The following is a 16,590-nucleotide window of genomic DNA, read 5'->3' as shown; positions in this document are numbered from 1 at the left end:
AGATCATTTAACCCCTTCCCTTATAAAAGTTTGAATCACCCCCCTTTTCCCATAAAAAAATAAAACAGTGTAAATAAAAATAAATGTGGTAGGCCTCTGGGGTAGGGGTAGTGTAGTCAGGGTCTTACTTCAGTATATCAGGGGCTAGTATGCTGAGGTAATTCTTCGGCCTATCGCCGCCCTTCCCAGTAACGATAGGTGCATGCATAAAATGACTGAAGGTCCACAAGGTAGTTGAACTTGAACTTGGATAAACTTTACTTAAAGACTTGCGGTACATCCAATGAACAGTAACAGTCTCATTAATACAGTCTCCATACACTTCAGTGACTGACAGTTGTTGCGGACCTTGACTTTTGATATAAGTCTCTGAGTTTAGGGTTATTTGCGAAGATCCGTCTGGATTTAGGGGTTAGATACGGTCCGGAGATCTTGCAGAGTGCTTAGGGATTGATTATACTCACAGCTGTCACTTAACATTACATAGCCTGATGGGTAAACACCTGACTTCCTCCAAAGGTCCTTGAACTACAAACCACAGAGTCTTTGGAACGCATCACGTGACCCGCAGGTCCTGCGACGCTAACTAGCTAAGTACACTTACTATATAAATCTATACATAAAATTTGAATATTTTTATTACAAAAGGTGTGACAAGGGGCTAGATAAGGATGAGGACCCCACCTACACCTAGGGACTCGGACTTTGGGGACCTCAACCCAAGGCAACGGATGCAATCCGGTGCCGGGACACCACAAACCCCCTCACTTAAAATAAGTTGACCCCGACGCCTGTCCCCTAAGGCAGAGGAACTAGGACAGACTTAAGCAGGGTCTCTAACTAGACAGAATCTATATCCTGACAAACTTTTATACACATTAGGTACTTTTAAACCTACTAGACATTTTCTAGGCATGTTAAACATTTTGTAGACTAGTAATCCTACTAGACATTTAAGAAGGCTTCTAAGACATTAGAAGTTATCTAAGCAATTATGAAGCTATCTAAATAATTATGAAGCTATCTAGACCTTTAGTTTCTAGCTTCTAAGACATTTTATTAGCTCTCTACACATCTTTATGAGGCTAACTAAACATTAGCACAGCTCTTTATACCTTTAGTTTCAAGCTGACTAAACAATTTTATTATCTCACACATTTTATTCGCCAACAATGAGTTTCCTGTTAGTACACATAAGGTATACTGGCTAGCCGGAAGCTAGGTCACAGTAAGATTGGCTGCTAGGGTCTATTGGCTACACGCTACTTACCCCTAGAGCACTTCACATAACCTACCTAGGTTACTTTAAGAATTACGTGTTTCATTTGTTGGAAGAATATCGGTCCCGTGGTCCCGAGAAAAAAGAGAAGTGCTTCTGTGGGCGCTCACCTCCGTCACAGATGTAGTCCGTCACAGGTATGTGGAAGTTTCCGAGAACTTGGTAAAATAAAACCGCTTGGACACGGATGTATTTTGGAAAATAAAAAGAAGGTTTATTCCTTCAGCATGCAATACAGCAACGCGTTTCGAGGGGCAGGGACCCCCTCTTCATCAGGCTATCTTTCATTTGTTAGCTCTCAAGAGCACCTACTGGCCAGGTAGAGCATCTCACACACACAAAGAAGGAGAAGAAGAAGTGTACCTAACAGTGGCAGGAATTGCATTACAATAGGCTACAATCCCTAAAGTGTCTTCTTAAGTGAGATATTTACTTTGGTGTATGTACTAGAGAAATGTGAAGTAGTACATTTAAGTGAGTAATCTAGAGTACTATATGTGCAAGTACTATTTTAAGGGCAATCTTCCCTATTTTTTCTGTTGAGATAGGTTCTAGCGATTGGCAACAGCAATAATACTACCCTCGGAGGAGCCGGGGTGTCACCTATTTAGCAACTACTAAACACCTTTAGCATTCTATACATTTGTATGTAGAAGAATCATTTACGTTTTTAGTGTTGAGTGTACACGTGTAACATACTGACATTGTCTGTGTACAGCTCTGACTCACTTTTTATGTACATAGACATTAGACTATCTTTCTATGTACAACCCTTACCTATTTTTTTTTATGTACACAGACAGGAGGATACCTTCTTGTGTACAAGAACCATATACATTTTTACTATACATTTATCAACACTCCAACATGGTTCAGGTGCATTCACCTGATAAGTGCAACATTTAGCATAAGAGTTCTTATGAAGCTGCTGGTATATACATAAAACAGACGTGTAAGGATCAGCAGTCCACCTACACTAAGAGTTCATGGAAGGGAAAGGTAAACACAGTCCTTAATGAATCTCCTACTGGCTAGGAGTCTCTTGACTTAATAGTCAGGCACAAGCTTAGTGGTTACGTTGCGGAACTTTGAACTGGAACAAACTTAGCACAGTCCTGCTAGGCACAATTCTTAAACTTGGTTGCTGAAAAATAAAAGTGGTTAACACAAGAAACAGTCTGACATTACTTTAAAGTCTCTTCAGAGAATATTCTTCTTTACCCTTGTTGTGCCTCTCCTGGTTCCTCTATACCTCCCAACATCAGGGGAAAGTATGGAATTGGTATAGCTTTGCCCCACCACATTGGTGAGGATGGAGTGGTGGATGGCAGCATTAGAAGGGGACACAGGCTTTTTAGCCGGGATCAAAGAGGGGCAATAGGGCTTGAGTACCATCTCCAAACTAGGATGGACCCATGACTGTTTCGTCGGTACCCTGGAAGCAGGCAAAATCTCCATGTCAGAAGAGGGCCTTGGTACATACGTTGGTACCTCTGGAACAGACAAACTCTCATTGCTCCGAGAGGGTCTAGGTACGGTCTTTGGTGCCCGCAATTTGGGCTTACTTTCCTGAACTTGAACAGGACTTGACTCTCAACGGTATGTAAAAGATGAAGAACTTGACTCTTTGCTGTACATAGAAGATGATTAACTTGACTCTTTGCTGTATATAGAAGATGATGAACTTGGCTGTTGAGGCTCCTCCTCCTTGGGTACGCTGGTGGAGGCTTTAGGAGCAGACCTTTCCGGACTCAAGTTGAAGGGATCGGACTCCCAATAAGTTGACGGAAAATATTTGAAGGGAAGCTGTGTTGGGGCTGTTGGTCTGGTGACCGCTGCAGCCCATTCTCCACGAAGGCTCTGGACGGGGGTGTACTCTACAATTTCACCCACCTCCAAGGTGTAGAACTTCTTATGGAGATATGGCCTTTGCACTGATCGCCGGTTTACGAGGATGGTCTGCCCAGTGTGGCAGTCAAGGAGTGTCCCATAACCTCTGACCTTGTCGAACTTGGCCACAGTTGCTCTTCTTCTTTCTAATGGCTCCTCCCCTCCCCTTACGAATGTACAATGCCTCCATTTCTTTGGTGTTTTCTTGCCACCGTACTTTTTCTTCATGGGGCAAATGCACGTGCTTGGGGGCATCGGCTTCTTGACGGGCCCTTTCTTTTTCTGCAGTTGGGATTGGTGAGAGTGGCTTCCCAGGCAATGGTTGAAGTACTCTGTGCATGTACTCGATCAGCTCCGGCTCATCTCCGAACACCCATTGCGGCAATTTTGGTGAGCACGGTCGTGCACTTGGCAAGCTTGATCGAGGTATGACCTCAGGGCTGGAGGAGGAAGAGAAGTCCGCCTCTGGCGGGGTACTCACTGCAGACTCCTCCGATGAGATCTCGGCCCACGAGCCCCAAGTTCTGTGGTGAGGGGACAGTCTCACCGGCGATGCACCTCCAGGTGTCCCTGCGCTCTCCGCTGGAGGTGTGTCTGACCAATCGTCATCATCAGGCAGTGGGGGAAGATTGCAGGCCCCCTCTTCGTCTAATGACAACCGCTGCAGACGGTCAGCAAGTTCTTGGAAAAGTTGGGCTGCGACTGCCACAACTTTCCGCTTTTACGGCACCATATTGGTAACTTCACCACGTGGAACACTGCCCTCCGCCATGTCTTTACTCTCCGGCTCTCTGTGCAGACTGAAGAGGTCCCTGTCCGTGGCGTCTTTTGTAGCGGGCTTCCCCAAAATGGCGGCCGGCAGGAAGGACGTTATCGGTGCAGCCCAGACTTCCGGTCCCTCCAGAGACTACTCCTGCATTTCCAAGTTCCCTTTCGGCTGTGACACAGCAACTTGGCAGCCACGCCCAGGGGCGGGGCGCAGCGCGGGTTTTCTTTGTGCGCTTTTCCGACAGCAGTTCGGCTCCGCCTGTGCCGACCGGACCAGAAGATCGCAGCATGAACTCATTGCGCAGTTTACACATCTTAGTTGTAGATGAATTTTCGCCTCCCTCCTTACTTTTCTCGTGTCCCCCTTGTATGGTGCACCACAAGCACCGCTCCCGTACACAGCAACTTGGTTTACAGCACATGAATAAAGTTCGTTTTCTGGGGGAGTACACTTTCACTAGTGGCGACTGTAGTAGGCACACACCCGAATCCTGTTTGTGCAACGCCAAAAAAGCTTTGTGGTAGGCCTCTGGGGTAGGGGTAGTGTAGTCAGCGTCTTGCTTCAGTATATCAGGGGCTAAGGTTAACCCTATTGTTCGTGACGCCAGGCTGGGGGGCTAGTATGCTGAGGTAATTCTCCGGCCTATTGTCGCCCTTCCCAGTACCGATAGGTGCATGCATAAAATTACTGAAGGTCCACAAGGTAGTTGAACTTGAACTTGAATAAACTTTACTTAAAGACTTGCGGTACATCCAATGAACAGTAACAGTCTCATTAATACAGTCTCCATACACTTCAGTGACTGACAGTTGTTGCAGACCTTGACTTTTGATATAAGTCTCTGAATTTATGGTTATTTGCGAAGATCCGTCCGGATTTAGGGGTTAGATACGGTCCGGAGATCTTGCAGAGTGCTTAGGGTGCTTAGGGATTGATTACACTCACAGCCGTCGCTGCAAGGCTCGGGCCTAACTCACTGATGACAGCAGCACAGATCCTTCCCTGTCAACAGCCCACGAGGAAAGAGAGAGAGAGAGTAATGGACGCCGCTCCCTTATATGGGCAGGGGCAAGTCAGCTGTCACTCACCGTTACATAGCCTGATGGGTAAACACCTGACTTCCTCCAAAGGTCCTTGAACTACAAACCATAGAGTCTTTGGAACGCATCACGTGACCCGCAGGTCCTGCGACGCTAACTAGGTAAGTACACTTACTATATAAATATATACACATTAAATTTGAATAATTTTAATTACAAAAGGTGTGACAAGTGGCTAGATAAGGATGAGGACCCCACCTACACCTTGGGACTCTGACTTTGGGGACCTCACCACAAGGCAACGGATGCAATCCGGTGACGGGACACCACATAAAAATAAACATATGTGGTATTGCCGCGTGCGTAAATGTCCGAATTATAAAAATATATCGTTAATTAAACTGCACAGTCAATAGCGTACACGTAAAAAAATTCCAAAGTCCAAAAAGCTTAGTTTTGGTCATTTTTTATACCATAAAAAAATGAATAAAAAGTTATTAAAAAGTCCGATCAAAACAAAAATGGTACCGATAAAAACTTCAGATCACGGCGTAAAAAATTAGCCCTCATACCGCCCTATATGTGGAAAAATAAAAAAGGTATAGGGGTCAGAAGAGGACATTTTTAAAGGTATAAATTTTCCTGCAGGTAGTTATGATTTTTTCCAGAAGTACGACAAAATGAAAACTATATAAGTAGGGTACCATTTTAACCGTATGGACCTACAGAATAATGATAAGTTGTAATTTTTACCAAAATATGCACATGCACTTTTTTTCTATTTCGCCTTGGATTTTTGGGTAAAATGACTAATGTCATGGCAAAGTAGAATTGGTGACGCAAAAAATAAGCCATAATATGGATTTTTAGGTGGAAAATTGAAAGGGTTATGATTTTTGAAAGGTAAGGAGGAAAAAACGAAAATGCAAAAACTGAAAAACCATGCGTCCTTAAGGGGTTAAGGACTTTAAAAAATCATAACGCTTTCAATTTTGCACCTACAGACCCATATAAGAGCTTATTTTTTGCATCACCAATTGTACTATGTAAGACATCACTTATTTTATAACATAGTCTGCTGTGAAACAGGGCTTCCGTTTCTACGCAGTGCTCTTTTCAGTAAAAATGACACCTTATCTTCTATTCTGTAGGTCCATACAGTTAGAAGGATACCCAATTTATGTAGGTTTTATTTTATTGTACAACTTAAAAAAAATTATAACTACATGCACCAAAATTAGTATGTTTAACCCCTTAAAGCATACCCATCAGACCAGACAAAAAAACATATATTTTTTTATATATCACTCAGTACCTAATCCTGACCATGTACATCTAATTTTTATGTGTCTAGCACCTTTATTTATTTATTTTTTATTACACTTTTAATTTAGCTCACTAATCTGAATTCCTCTCAAAGGGAGGGAGTGTGGCCTCACTGTGCAGGTCTCCACCCCCTACCTCAGTATGCTGCCTGCTCACATCTCCCCTAGCATTAGCAAAACTACAACTCCCAGCTTATCCTCACTGACAGTAGCGGGACACAAGCTGACAGTGGGAGGATTTTTCCACAGCTCACAGCTGTCAATCAAGGAAGTGTGTCCATGATGTAGGTGATGATGCATGGACACAGCAGGACTAGTATGTGTCCACGCAGGCAGGGGGGCAGTTGTTTGACTAACTTTTTCAGTATGAAATACTGAAAATTTTCTAATGAAAGCAACAGAATATACAGTAGAAATTATTTCCGTTTGAAACACAGAGCTGTCTGCTGACATCATGAGCACAGTGCTCTCTTGTCATCAACTAAACTTTCCCTGATCCCCCTGCCCATCTGTCCCTTACTCTAACTATGCCTCTCCCTGTGTTTATTGAGGTTTAAAACACTGTGGAAATACCTTTTTTTTTATGCCTCTTCATTAGCTCAGGAGCACTGTCTTTCTGAGGAGTGGAAGGAGGCGGGTCCCGGCAGGCAAGATGTCACATAAAATGCTGGAATAGACCACAACTTTACCTTTTCATAAGGCATAAAAGGAGAAAAAGCCCACCAAAATTTGTTAAGCAATTTCTCCCAAGTATAGAAATACCCCATATGTGGCCCTAAACTGTTTCCTTGAAATACGAGAGGACTCCGAAGTGAGAGAGCGCCATGCGCATTTGAGGCCTAAATAAAGGATTTGCATTTGGACGGACCCGGATGCAAGAATTAGACTTGCCTCCGATACCAAAATTACCCTGCGGCAGTGTTTCCACAATACTGGGGGTTGTTTTGCAACAGCTGTAGTGTTGCTCGCGAATATTCGCAATTCGAATATTATTCGCGAATATCGCATATTCGCGAATTCGCGAATTTCGCGAATATAGCGCTATATATTCGTAATTACGAATTTTCGTTTTTTTCTTTTTTTTTTTCTTCACAGTACACATCACAGTGATCATCCCTCTCTGCTTCCAGCTTGTGTGGTGTAAAGAAGGCTGTAATACTACTGTGTGAGACTGGCGTGCGAAAATTCGCATATGCGAAAATTAGCATATGCTAATTTTCGCATATGTGAAAATTCGCGTATGCTAATTTTGTATATGTTAATTTTCGCATATGTTAATTTTCGCATACGCGAATATTCGCATATGCGAAAATAAAGCGAGAATATAACGAATATGCGAATATTCGCGAATATATGACGAATATTCGTCCATATATTCGCGAATATTCGCGAATTCGAATATGGCCTATGCCGCTCAACACTAAACAGCTGGAGGCCCCGTTTTGGAAACAGTCTCGGTCGTACGAGACATTTTTTGTTTTTATGTATATGTAGTGTATTACCCTTTATTTTGTGTTATAGTGTAGTGTAGTGTTTTTAGGGTACAATCAGATGGCGGGGGTTTGGTTTACAGCAAGTTTTCTGCATCTGAGACTTGCAGCTTAAACCCCCTGTGAATGTACCCTGTATACTGGGGGGGGGGGGGGGGGCAAACCTCCAGCAGTTGCTAAACTACAACTCTCAGCATGCTCTTTGGCTGTCCGTGCATGCTGGGGATTGTAGTTATGCAGCAACTGGAGGCACACTGGTTGCAAAGCACAGAGTTTGTTACTTAACTCAGTGTTTTGCAACCAGTGCGCCTCCAGCTGTTGCAAAACTACAACTCCCAGCATGTATGGTCTATCAGTGCATGCTGGGAGTTGTAGTTTGCAACAGCTAGAGGCACACTGGTAGCGAAACGCTTAGTTGTGTTTCGCAACCAGTGTGCCTTCAGCTGTTGCAAAAACTACAACTTTCAGCATGTAGTGACAGCAAAAGGGCATGCTGGGACTTGTAGTTATGCAACAGTTTGAGGCACACTACTAACACTCCCAGCATGCCCTTTGGCTGTCCGTGCATGCTGGGGTTTATAGTTATGCAACAGCTTGAGGCACACTGGTTGCAAAACACTGAGAGTTTGTTACTTAACTCAGTGTTTCCCAACCAGTGTCCCTCCAGTTGTTGCAAAACTACAACTTCCAGCAGGCCCAGACAGCCGAAGGATATGTTGGGAGTTGTAGTTATGCAACAACTGGAGGAAAACAGTTTGGAGATCACTATGTAGTAGTGTTCAAACTGTAGCACTCCAGATGTTGCAAAACTTCAACTCCAAGCATGCACAGACTGTCCGGGCATGCTGGAAGTTGTAGTTTTGCAACATCTGGAAGGGCTACAGTTTGGACACCACTGCACAGTGGTCTCCAAACTGTGGCCCTCCAGATGTTGCAAAACTACAACTCCCAGTATGCTCAGACAACCTTTGGCTGTCTGGGCATGCTGGGGGTTCTAGTTTTGCAACTCCTAGAAGGCAGCAGTGAAGATCACTTACCACTAATCTTCACTGCTGCCTCCAGCGCTGTCTCTGCCGCCGCCTCCTTATTGCCGTCGATCCCGCCGTTGCCTGCTGCTGGTCCCGCCACGATCGCCGGTCCCTCGCCATCCTGAAGTGCTCCAGCACCCGCCGCCATCTTCCCCCTGCTCTCCCTGGACATCCAGGGGCGGGCAGAGCGGGGATTTCAACTTTAACCCCCTGCCCCCAACTGCCAATGGTCAGTCAGTCCTGATTGACCAATGTCAGGGGATAGGATGAGGTGGCACCCCACCTCACTCCTATCCTTTAGGGTGATCGGGGCTGTCTCTGAAAGTTCCGATCATCCCTATATTTCCCGGCGATCGGGTCACCACAGACACGATCAGCCCGGAATAGCCACAAATGGATGATCTGAATTGGTCTCAGGACCCCCCAGGGGTTTGTACAGGGTGCCTGCTAAATGATTTCAACAGGCATCCTGGTCCGGTCCCCGCCCTGCGAGCGGCAGGGTCTGGAATTCCCACGGGCATACATGTACGCCCTGTGTCCTTTAGTACCAGGACGTCAGGGCGTACCTGTATGTCCTGTGTCCTTATGGGGTTAAAATTGTGATCTTCTGACCACAATAACTTTTTTTATTTTTCCGTATACAGGGTTTTATGAGGGATAATTTTTTTTGCATCACGGTCTGTAGTTTTTATTGGTACTATTTTTGTTTTGACTTTTTTTTATCACTTTTTATACATTTTTTTATGGTATATGAAGTGACCAAAAATGCACAATTTTGGACTTTGGTATTTTTTTTTACATGTATGCCATTGACCGTGCGGGTTTAGCTAACCTTATATTTTAACAGTTAGGAAATTTACGCACGTATTTATTATTTTATTTTAAAAATGGGAAATGGGGGGGGGGGTGATTCAAACTTTTATTAGGTGAGGGGCTTATTCACATTAATTAACTTTTTTTTAAAATACTTTTAACTTTTTATTTTTATCCCCCATAGGGGGCTATACCATGCAATCTTTTGATTGCATATACTGATCAATGTTATGCCGTAGCATTGATCAATGTTATCGGTGCTCTGCTGCTCCAGCCTGCATGGCTGGTTGGGAGCAGCAATGGACCGATCGGACGACAAGGAGGCAGGTAAGGGCCCAAGATGGGCAACAAAGGCAACAAGATGATTACAACCGCCATGCCTTAGCCAAATAACTCCAGGTGGGCGACAAAGTCTGGCTACTGAAGTTCCCAAGAATGGATAAATTGGACTCCATCTGGGAAACAGAGCCCTACACAGTGACGGTTATACCCTATCCTGAGTCCGATGTGTACAAAGTTCAGAAGCCTGGGTATGAGCCACAAGTCGTCCACCGAAATCGTATCAAGATCTGCCTAAAAGAAAATCTACCAGTACTTCCTCCACCGCCTTCAGAAGATGTCAGACCTGCAAGGGAATGTGTTCCTGGTGAGGGGTTTCATCCATCGATAGATTTCCCTATGTTCTCTCCCAGTCAGCCAGCGTTCGTCTGTTTGCCTCCAGCACCAGGACTGGTTCAGCCAGCGTTAGTCAAAATGCCAGTTCCTGCTCTATCACCATTGGCTCCAGTTTATATACCTGTTTCCAAAGTGCCAGCCATAGTTCCAGCTTCTCCAAAGTACCAGCGGTCCCGATTCCAGCAACTCCTGAACAAATTCCAGCCCCTGTGTTTGCGGAAGAAGAGCCCGCTGAAGTTTTAGAAATGCCGTCCGTTCCTGATTCTCCAGAGGTGGTGCTGCGCATATCCCAAAGGTCCACACAAGGTCAAATACTAGCAAGGTATAGAGACTAAACATACCTGTGTATATAAAAGTTATCAGTCTATAGTATACTTATGTCTAGTTAGTATAGCATAATTACTTCTAACTCATTTCATGCACAGATAGTTAGTGTTGTACATGGTGTATCTTATGTATCCAATATAGTCAAATGTCACATGTCTAGTCAGGACTGTAGCTAACCAGTTTATAAATCCAGTCCATAATAGTCATTTATTGTCTATTGTTTCCTATCCATCGTGTACAGCATTCTGTTGTGGCCAGAGAGTTCTCCTGGAGGTGTAAGTAACACGTACAGTGACAGAGCTACTGTGCATATAGGTACCATTCTCGTGTACTGTCAGAAAATGTGTATTTACTAGTCAAATGTTATGGGGAGAAGTTGCTAAAGCCGAAGGGCTCCATTAGTAAAGGCATCTGGGTAAAGAGCCTCAGGCAGCCCGATCCGAACCAAGTATTATGTTTTCATCTCATTGTCCCAGTTCTCAAAACACTTAAAACAAAATGAAGCATGTAAGGACAATAATTGCATTGCTACATGGACTCTTTCCCCAGTTTGTCAGCCCTGTGAAGGACATTGATTCAAATGCCCCAGGAACAGTTTCTATTATTGCTACCAGGCCTCAGTGGCCACTTCATATTCATCTGCCCTCCAGGACTAGGTGCCAAGGACGTCTGTTGTTAAGAGGGGGAAATTGTGCTGGCCTAGTACAGGAGTTGCACCCCTGTACCATTGCTGCCCTGTCAGGTGGACTCTACTTCAGTGACCCCTGAGCTTCCCTTTCTTCTATGTTCCATAAATAGTACGTGCCTATGTTATCTAATGTAATGTGTATATATTGTTATGTGCCTTTAAATACTCTTGTCATGTATTGTAACCAAGGAAAGTACCAGTGATCACGGGACAAATAGGGTGACCTATGGGATCCCTCCAGAGTCTCCCCCATATAAACCCTGGGAGGAGCTAGCTAGTCATTCTAAGCTTAACTGCGCTACAGTGAAGTCAAGACCTGAGAGTGTCTGGTGTCCTAAGGAGGCCCAAAGCCTACCACACAGCCATGCTTCCACAAATCCAGTACTACACAGGTGAACATCAAAACCTGGTAAGCTACGGGTTGAAGACAGTCTAGTCAAGTCAGTCAAGCGTGGGCCTGCAGCAAATTGTCCAAATCCACTACAAGTCCCAGCGAGCCCTAAGGTATCTGAAGTCACTGGTCACCTTCTTGGGCTTAACTGAGCTGTAAAGACTATTCCTTCTGTCTGCTTCAGTAAAGCTGCCGTGGTTTCGTAATTTGGCATCGGAGTCATAATTTGCCCCCGTGCCTTGCCCAGGATCCAGCGCCATACCTTTGGGTGGTGCAGAGGTTAAACCATGCCCTGGCATCACGAACACAAGGGGTTGATGCCATCTGCCCCTAGGGTAATAACATCTGCCCTTATCACACCCTCACCACACACAGATTCCACAAGATAAAAAAAAAGTTCTGAAGGTATATTGACCCATACAGACCTAATAGCTTCTCATGATGTCTGATACTAATCTCTCTGAACATCTATTTCTACCTTATCCTAGAAATGATCTATAGAATTAGATTCTGGGAACTGTGAAGGCCGTGAAAGCAAGCATATTCCATGAACCAAAGTTTTAATGTTTTTAGACTCTTTTTAGACACTTTTGTTCCATGTCCTACAAAGAGGGTGTGGTGTATCTGAATCTGGGCTGGGCTTCACTGAAAAGGTCATATCAGACAACAACTAGCTTTACTATTGTGAACCCAACCTGCTTTTGTCAGGTTGTTGCGCCAAAGTGTGTCTGTGAAATGCGCCAAAATAAACCTACAAAGTATATAAAGGGAGTGAGCTTCAGAAAAGCTGGTCAGAACTTTCCAGACCTATGAATCTGTGAATCCGCATAGTAGAGTGGAATCATGCAAGTCTAAAACAACATTCCAAACTAATAAAAACTCAACACTCTTTTTAAATCAGGCTCATTGTGCACCAAAAAAAAAGCACCAACATTTTGTCACACAATTAACAAGTTAACAGATGGTCTAAATTTGCACTAGACAGTCTAAGGTTGAGTCAGAAGTGGATCCATGAGGATCCCCCCCCCCCCCAATACTAGAAACATTATTTGATTACCCTTCGAGGCCTTTTTGTTGTTGGTGAGACTCCATAGGGGGCAGTAAAGTGACTGCTACATTTCTCACTTTTCACTATTTACTTATCGGAATAAAAAACAGAAAATATAACATACAATACATTTATGCAGCCATTGAATTCCCAAAATGTCCTATACGTCTGTAATCAGTGAAGACAATTCACACGCTTCAGCACGCAGTTGTATACACACCCTTTAGCGCCTTTTTACCCCTATAACGTTTGTTATATTTAGTGTCCACTTCCTGACAAAATAGACCTTGTGACACTTGACAGTTCCTTAAAGGCGAGTTTTTGACTTGGCCATCCGTCACTGTCAGAGAAGAAAGGAGTGGAGATGTACCCCTATCCTGTCTGACTAGAAACTTGTTGTCTGACAGAGGACTATCCCACAGGTTATTGATGGCCTCGGAGCTTAGAGATCCATTCATTGTTTATGTTAAAGTCTAGTCTGGGAGAGGATGTGCACAGTGACCTTCACTATACAAATGTGTCAGACAGCTCTTTATGGGTTAAGATCAAAGACTTTTGGAGAGAGGTGAAATTACCACCTTATGTTTATATCCTAGAACTGGGAGCAATGCTGGGCAGGTAGATATGTCCAATTCACCAAATAACCACAGAAAATACAGTATGTACTTGGAGGTAAGTGTTACAACTAGAGGTCATGCCCTGAAAGGTGAAAGTGAGGAGGGAAATACTATTGTAAACTGTTTTAAGGTAAAAGAAACATAGAGAAGAGGTCATTTCAGGATATTCCCAACATTAACGATGGATTCTCGTAGACTGTTTCAATGGCCTAATTTTTCTACCTTATAGGGGTATTACCATGTCACACTTTTATGGAATATCAACAGAATACCACCCAAATACCTGATATATGCAGGCCATCCAGCCTAGTGAGACCTGCATCAATCACATTTATGGCATATCTGAGATGGGAATACCCCTTGATAGTGTGGTCAGGGTGTGATGAGAGCAGATGTTATTACCCTAGGGGCAGATGGCATTAACCCCTTGTATTTGTGATGCCAGAGCGTGATTTAACCTCTGCACCACTCGAAGGTATGCTGCTGGATCCTGGGCTAGGCACGGGGCAAATAATGAATCCGACGCCAAGTTACGGAACAACGGCAGCTTTACTGAGGTAGACAGGTGTAAGTCTTGACAGCTCAGTTAGTTCCAAGAAGGTGACCAGTAACTTCAGATACTCTAGGGCTCGCTGGGACTTATAGTGGATTTGGACAATTTTCTCCAGGCCCACGCTGACTGCATACAGACTGATCTTGACTGACTTGACTAGACTGACTTCACCCCGTATGTAGCTTACCAGGTTTTGACGTTCACCTGTGGGGCACTGGATTAGTGGAAGCGGGACTGCGTGGTAGGCCTTGGGCCTCCTCAAGACACCAGACACTCTCTCAGAACTTCACCTCACTGCTCCTCAGCACTCAAGAGACTGAACTAGCTCCTCACAGGGTTTATATGGGGGAGACTCTGGAGGGGTCCCATAGGTCACCCTGTAAGTCACATGATCACTGGTACCTTCCTTGGTTACAACACATGACAAAAGTAGCTAAAGGTACATAACAATATATACACATTACATTAGACTGTACTTAGTACTGTTTATGGAACATAGAAGAAAGGGAGGCCCAGGGGTCACTGAAATAGAGTCCACATGACAGGGCAGCAATGGTACAGGGGTGCAACTCCTGTATTGGGCCACCACAATAGTGTATTCACACATACAGTATCCTGCGCAGATTTGAAGTGCAGGATTTGAAGCTGAGTTCAGTAATTTAGTTTACATTGAAATCTGCACCTTAAAATCCTGCACATCAAGTCCTGTGCATATTTGATGTGCAGGATTTGATGCACAGGATTTTAAGTTGCATGAACGTGTGAATTGTACTGTACTTGTGAATAGATCCTAAAGCGAGTATTTGGCATCACTGTGCATACTGTACACAAAAAAAACTTCGATAGTCAGCTTACTTGCCTATAAAATGTATTCTGGCATCATCAACTGCATAAGTTTACATGCTGGAATGAAAACATAGTTACATAGTTAGTATGGTTGAAAAAAGACATACGTCCATCAAGTCCAACCAGGGAATTGAAGGGAAGGGTGTAAGGGGATAAGGGGAAGGGATGTAGTTTTATAATTCTGCATAAGCATTAATGTTATTTTGTTCCAGGAATGTATCTAACCCTGTTTTAAAGCTGTTAATTGTTCCTGCTGTGATCAGTTCCTGAGGTAGACTGTTCCATAAATTTACCCACAATGCACGTTAGACTTACCGGTCTATAATTGCCTGGCGAGGACCTAGAGCCCTTCTTGAAGATTGGCACCACATTCGCCTTGCGCCAGTCCCTTGGCACAATACCAGACACCAGTGAATCTCTAAATATCATGAACAAGGGTACAGATTAGTGTTGAGCAGCATAGGCCATATTCGAATTCGCGATATTTCGCGAATATATGGACGAATATTCATCATATATTCACTAAATTTGCATATTCGTAATATTCGTGTTATATTTTCGCATATGCGAAAATTAGCATAAACGAAAATTTGCATGTGCGAAAATTACCATATGCGAAAATTTTGCATAAACGAAAATTCGCATATGCTAATTTTCCCATGTGCGAAAATTCGTATGCCAGTCTCACACAGTAGTATTAGAGCCTTCTTTATACCACACAAGCTGGAAGCAGAGAGGGATGATCACTGTGATGTGTACTGTGAAAAAAAAAAAACAATATTCGTAATTTCGAATATATTCGCATTGCGAATATTTGCGAGCAACACTAGTCTTGACCACCAGACGAAAGGGCAGCCAACACGCCCCCTCAAAAAAAGCGCTATGGCAGAGCCAGAGATTGCCAAAGGCAGCGCTGCATCAGTCCCCCCAAAAATTTGAGTTCCTGGATATAAATATCTATATTCAGGATGGCTGTTTGCATACTGCCACCTATTTTAAGGAGGTGGATGCAAACAGCTATCTCGACTTTAACAGTTGCCATCTGAAATAATGGAAGAAGAACATTCCATTTGGTCAAATGAAAATAATCCAAAGGAATTGTTCTTCCGCACAAAAATGCCAGTAACAACTAGATAACCTGGAGGATCGTTTTAAACAAAAAGGGTATCCCAAACCCCTTATACAAGGAGCACGCCAGAGAGTGGACGAATTAGAACAAAGTGCTTGCCTGAAAAATAATAAACAGGGTAATGCAGAGGGTGGTTATAATGATGAATTTGATTCTGTTTTTCTAACTAGGTATTACACTTCACACACCAATATTTTTTTTTTTTTTTTTTGTATAGGTAATATCACCAGCTCATATTATTGAGCCATGATTACTGGCACCATATGTAGTCCCCAGTTATTCTTCTTTAGTTTGTTTTTCCGTGTCCTGTGCAGTATCTCTCCCAGAAGTCCACTTGACGGCCCACATGGTGGTCTACACCCCGAAGTCATCAATGTTTACTCTAAGAGAGAGTGTGCAGCTGTTTCTGGAGACGGTCAACAATAACCTCTGCATGGTGGAATTATAGGTCACGATGTTTATCAGGATCAGTAGAAGCATCACCCACTCGATGTTATGATGGGGATTTCACGGATCTCGTCCCAGTCTTCATCATTATAGAATAAATCCTTTAATGTTTGATATCCAAAATAGAAAATTACACAGACAAAAGTCAGGCCACAGCAGGTGCATCTACTATGGTGGATGACTTTTTTTGCTCCTGGTAATTTATACATCTGGATGGACTGCCCAAGGTAGTCTA

The sequence above is a fragment of the Hyla sarda genome, chromosome 3, assembly GCF_029499605.1.
Source record: "Hyla sarda isolate aHylSar1 chromosome 3, aHylSar1.hap1, whole genome shotgun sequence".
Taxonomy (NCBI): domain Eukaryota; kingdom Metazoa; phylum Chordata; class Amphibia; order Anura; family Hylidae; genus Hyla; species Hyla sarda.
This window is presented reverse-complemented; position numbering follows the sequence as displayed.